Here is a 6,461-nt window from a genome sequence, read left to right as displayed (position 1 = left end):
TATATATATAAATAAATACATACTTATATATATACATATATAAATATATATATATATATGAATATTTGAATAAATATATACATATATATATACATGTATATATATATATATATATATATACAAATATATATATATATAGACAAATATATATATATATTAACTAAAAGCAAGTGAAAAAGCATATAAAAAGAGAACTCTACACTAAAAACCTAAAAGATTATTAGTGGAGTATAAAATATTTGAAAAATTATTGCGAAAATAGTAAACTTTTAGTATTGGCGTTACAAATTTGTTTCGTGCAAAGCACTCATCAGAGGCGATTGTACTAAAATGAAAAGCTTTACCGAATGTGCCAAAATATCAGAAATGGGCTCGCTGTCGTAATCATGTAATTCAGTGCTAAGTGTAACCGAGAAGATAACTCCTAGAATGTCTGCAATTAGAAGTCAATTCATTTCTTTTATTTAATGTGCCTAAGTGTGGTTTGCGTATTATGAAGTATTTTTCAAGTAAACATAATTTGCATCGTTTTGTTTAGTTTGTGTATGGTTGTGCTTGAGCTAATACTTTCCATGTTATGTTGTATGTTGAGTTGGTTTCTTTCAACTTCCAAATGTGCTTGCTCAATTCTGTGTGGTGTTGTTTGTTTTTGCGGTTAAACAAGGCTTTATGGTTACTGTATCTACAGGTATCAACTGTATCTGTAGTTTTAAATTTGGTTGAGCAAAGTCCTATGTAGGTCGCTACGTGGTTGTTTGTGTTGTTGTTTACTGTTGCTTGATATATCAAATTTTTGGCTCTGCATATTCCTTCCAAAGGGCAGTTGTTCTTTTGTCTGCAGTTGCAACTTTTTTCGTTGTCTTCTCTTTGTAGTGTACTGGTTTTATTAAGGGTTTTGTTGCTCCCATCAATGATTGTTTTCATGTTTGGCATTACTGAGTAGCTCAGTTTTAAGGTTTGTCTATTAAATATTGCTTGGAGTGAGGTTTTCTTTGGGAAGCATGTTGTAAATATGCTGAAGAATTTTTGTCCGATATTGGTTGCAACATTGGCGCCAAATGGTGGGTTGTACCATGTGATCTTTCTCTGTCTGTTACGTTTTTTAGGTTTTTTCCTGTTGGTTTCATATGGTAGTTTGCTGTTGTATCCACTCTTGTGGATACAACAGCAAACTGTATTGTATTTGCTGTTGTATACGACAGCAAACAGACTTGAAAATGATGAATACAGCAAAATGTATATATATATATATATATACATATAAATATATATATATATATATATATATATATATATACACTAGGCTAATCTATATTTATGGAGGCTAATGGCAAAAAGCTGGCGAGTGTCAAAATTAAGCGAGGCATCTATCAATGTGACTCCTTATCACCGCTGCTCTTCTGCATATGCCTTAACCCTCAAAGCAATATGCTCGAGGAGACTCAATATGGGTACCAGTTTAAAATTGGCACCAAGAAAAAACCACCTCTTCTACATGGATGACATCAAACTTTACGCTAACAAAGAAAGGGACATTGATTCGCTTATACACCTCACTCAGGTATGCAGCAAGGACATCGGAATGACCTTCGGTATTGAGAAATGTGGAAGGCTAATTCTTAAGAAAGGCTATTCTATGCTCACATATGGCCTAAGAATGCCAAATGGTCCCATCAAAGATATAGAAGAAGGGTACAAGTACTTTGGGGATTATGCAAAGCAACATCAACCACGAAACCGAGGTACGTCACAAAACCGTTACCGAATACAAGAAACGCCTTCGGTAGGTCTTACGGAGCCAGCTCAAAGCCAAGAACCAAGTCATGGCAATAAATACCTATGCACTGCCAGTAATAAGATATCCAGCAAGCATAATAAAGTGGACTGAGGAAGCCATCATAGAAACAGATATAGCAACTCGTAAACTGCTGACCATGCATTGAGCACTTCACCCGAAATCTGATACTACTAGATTGTATCTTGATAGGAAAGATGGCGGTAGGGGACTCAAAAGTGTACAGCTGACAGTGAAAGAAGAGGAGCAAAGCATCAAAGCATATGCAGCCTCCTTGGCTATTTCAGATAAGTTGCTAGCTGAATTTCAACAGCTGCTCTTACAACGGACCTACGCCCTGAGAATGAAGAAATTGACTGGCACACAAAACCTCTTCATGGTGGTTACCACCAACAAATGTTTAAGGTTGGCGATCTTCACCAGACATATATGTGGCTGAACAAAGGAAACCTAACGGCCAATACAGAGTCGCTAATCATGGCAGCCCAGGAGCAAGTGCTCCCAACAAGGCAACTCCAAACGAAAGTCTATCACACTAGAGACGATCCTAGATGCAGACTGAGCAAAGATGCACCTGAGACCATCCAATACATCATCAGTGGATGCAAGCAGCTAGCAGGAAACGCATGCACTGAGCGGCCTAATCATGTCACAGGTGTTGTGTATAGAAGTCTATGTGATGAGTATGTCCTTAATAAACCACAAAACTGGTTGGAAGCTCCTGGTAAGGTCAATGAAAATGACGGCGCTAAGATCCTCTGAGACTTTTACATTCGAACTGACAAGCATGTTCTAGCAAACCAACCAGATATAGTGGTGGTAGACAAGGAAAACAAGAGGGCTACTATAAAAGATATAGCAGTACGCAATGACTACAATATAGCCAGCAAAGAAAAAGAAAAGGTAGAAAAATATCTCCCTCTTGGAGAAGAGATTGAAAAATGCTGGAATGTAAAAACAACTGTAATCCCAATGGTCATTGGGGCACTGGGCGCAATAGCACCAGCGCATAAAATGTGGCTTGCCCAAATACCAACAACAATCCACTCAGGTGAGTTGCAGAAAAGTGCGCTATTGGGAACAGCTAGGATCTTGAGGCGAGTGCTCAAACTCCCAGATCTCTGGTAGGAGACCCGAGTTAGAGCATAATTTACCACCCATATGGGGTATCCGGAGTGAGGAAACAATTTTATATATATATATGTTTGTCAAATCAGGTTCGTATATCTTTTTGCATTCCTGGCTACGGCCATTATTAGAATAACTCTAGGTGGACAAAAATGCTGGCACAACGTCCTGGAGTACTGTGTGTACTCTCATGATATCTAGCTTCAAGGTTAGACTGGGAAATGTTGTTACATATTAAATACAAATTTCTTTTATGTCCAGACGTTTTCATTACTCGGGCAGTGTCGGGTATCACAGCTAGTTCATATATTTATATACGTAGTTATAAAATAATAACGTGCTTTGATATTTAGAAAAATAATAGAAACTAAAAACTTCCATGCATTGCAATACAGGCTATAACATCATCATAGGTTAACTGCAAAGAAGGTAAATATTAACTGATATATATATTTCTCAGCTTAAAAAACTTACTACAATTTCAAAATTCTTTTTAGCCGATTTATTGCACTCATATGGGTTACTGTCGCTACCTTTGAAGGTAAGTGCAAAATATAAGTGGCATTTGTTTTGCCCGTAAAAAGATAAATTTAGCTAACCAAAACTCTGATGAGCTACCTGAAAAGTACAATGCCACCCTTGATTTGAGTGTCACCTCTAAAAAACGTCACTAAAGAAAAAAGGTTGAAAAAAGAGGGCCATTACGTTCAAATAAATATTTCACTGTGATTTTTTACCTTTCTTTGTCTTCTCTGAACTCAGCTTCACTTGATATGCAAAGGTATTCCTCAAAATTCTGCTCAGTCCCTTCAACTATACAATAGTAATAATTTATGTCAAACATACTAATCCTTGTATACAGTGATGCCGTTTACCATTAATATTTTCCTAACTTCTCAAAGTGATGATAGTTATAGTCATAGGGTGTAACAAAACATGGCTGCTTATAGCTGTAAACTTCATGTACATTAAAATCTTATAAATTCAAAAACTAAAATATTCAGCAAATTCAGCAACTTAATCCCTAATAAAAACTCAGAAAAAGCCACATAGTTGATTATTTAGTGAGCATGGCTACAGGGTGCTTTTATTTTTTCTGTTTCTTTGAAAGTGTTTGAACCGGAGTTTTCGAACACTTGTGAGTAAAAAGAATATGCAAACGAAGCAATGGATAATATGGGCATGAAGATAACAGACCGAGAGAAGAAAGCTACCGCCTCATGACGCTGCGCTGTTGCGGAGAGCGGAAACGTATTCACACCCGTAAAACTATACATATATAGGTATTTATACATATATATATATAGACATATATATATATATATATAAATATATATATATATAGTCAAATTAGATTGAATAGGAGGCCACTTTGAAAAATATATCCACGATATAGGGCTTTCGGATAATAGGAGGCTTCTGATAGGAGGCTTCGCTAGAAACATGCTTAAACAACTCTACTCGTCATGCTGATCGCATACGTATCTATTTTGCATTTTGCATAAATTTTGCCGGAGAGTTCAACATTTTAGAAAATTTTGCAGGTTAGGAGGCTCTGTAGTTTGAAATGGAAGACCTCCCATTAGCGTAAAATTTGAAAATTTTTATACAAAATTCTGAGTTGTCTTCTCTTTTGCAAGAGAAGTTATCTTCTCATTAAATTCAGGGCCTCCTATTATGTTTTTATATCTTGAATTAGATAGTCCTAGTTCCAAGCTCTACTTCTTCTTTTTATATAAATTTAGCTAACTATGATATTTAGTTTGGTTCTTTTTACTTGTAATGAACCTTTATTGCATCATTTAATTTTCTATCAATTGGTTAAAAAGGCAAACTAATCCCTGAAACCCCATTTCAGGGATTTTGCCAACAGAATCTAAGAAAACCGATTTGCAGGCACATCTGTGTGTGCTTTGATCTAAAGTTTATCATACGTATTATTCATAAAATTGAAAACTTATGCTTTCCCTTAATACCTTGTTAGTGGGCATGCATGGCAAAAACAAGCACTTTGTCCATTTAAAAAAAGTTGTAATAAGTTGCAATAAACGCTAGGATGGTATTGACATCAAGTAATTGGTATTGAACCCATCCTAGTTGTCAAATAGAAAACTTTTAACACGTATATTAATTAAAACAGTGCATATATTCATGCTGCCAAATATGCCTGGTAGAGTCAGAGACACCCAATTTTTAAAACATAAATGTCAAGCATGGGAGATTTGCATACCTGTGGCCACATTTATTACTTATAAAATTTGATTTAGTCAATTCATTGCTACTGAGGCAAAACTGGGAAATATAGCATATGTGGGGCCCTTTGGATTATAAAAGGTTTCAGATAAGAGCTTTCGATGAAACCATGCAGTAACATTGAACACACTGTGCAGATTGCATGCATGTATATCTAACTCGCATTTATCAACATTGGTCAGCATATTTCTTTAAAAAAGCCCAAACTTACTCAAAAGGAAAAAAATTGACTCTTTAAGCAACCCCGTCAAGGAGTTGAGTTTACAGAAAAGGAAAGCTCAATATAAGTACGTCAAACAAATTGCTCAAGTGAGTGCAACGGTGACAAATAAAATATTCTTAAAACACAATGAGTTTGTATAAATCTAAAAGTCTTTAGTGCAAATGGAGCAACCTATCAAAAGCAGGCCAAACAGCTGTTACATTACCAAAAGATTAAAAATCAAAGCATTCACAAGAATACCATAAAACATTTATCAACGAAAGTGGACTATTTTATTTCTGTCAAATAAAGCTGTAGAGCTTCAAAACACTGAGCTCTATAATTGTCTTGCAAATTGTGCGACCATCTCCTGGCACCTCGAGTATAATGTGTGAAGTTGTGGTAGCTGTAACTAATGGCTCTGCACAACGTTTAAAATATGATTTTAGCTAGAGATCTTAGAAGCGATTCGCAAGAGAACTTTGTTGATTGTAGACACGCCCAGCTACAGAAAGAACTTTAAGGTTGGATGTCATTCCAGTCACTTGATGCCTTTTTGGAAATTGAACATCAACTTGTTGTTTGAAGGTTAGGTAATCTAGACCACTTTGCCTCCACTGGTAAATATGCTGCTCTACCTGCAAAGAAACCAGTTATTAACCTGTTAGTATAGTTAAAAATTAGGAGAATGTTGAACACTACTCATTTTACAGACTTTCCCAAGATATCAAACCAGCTTTAAAACAATACTGACTAAAAAGTGTGCTCCATCATGTTGTTTTAGAACGCTTAGGAGATTGGCCAGAAACTTGAAGAGTAGGCTTTTGCAGCTAGCTATATTGGTGGCTGTACTAAATGTAGGTCACACAGAAGATGCTTTCCTACTGAAACTCTGCATAATTATGTTTGCCCTAAAGAGATTGCAGTTCTCACTATGTTGATGTTATGCCTAAAAAAAAATTAACCTAGTAAGCCTTAAAAAATTCTTGTTTCGATGTTGTTAACACAAGTTAACTCAATAAAAGTAAAAAACAACAAACATTATCATTAATGCTTTCTTTTAAGCTAAAGCTTTTTTGTCAA

This window comes from Watersipora subatra, chromosome 6, assembly GCF_963576615.1.
Source record: "Watersipora subatra chromosome 6, tzWatSuba1.1, whole genome shotgun sequence".
Classification (NCBI taxonomy): domain Eukaryota; kingdom Metazoa; phylum Bryozoa; class Gymnolaemata; order Cheilostomatida; family Watersiporidae; genus Watersipora; species Watersipora subatra.
The sequence above is the reverse complement of the archived record's forward strand: the minus strand, read 5'-3'. Positions refer to the sequence as shown.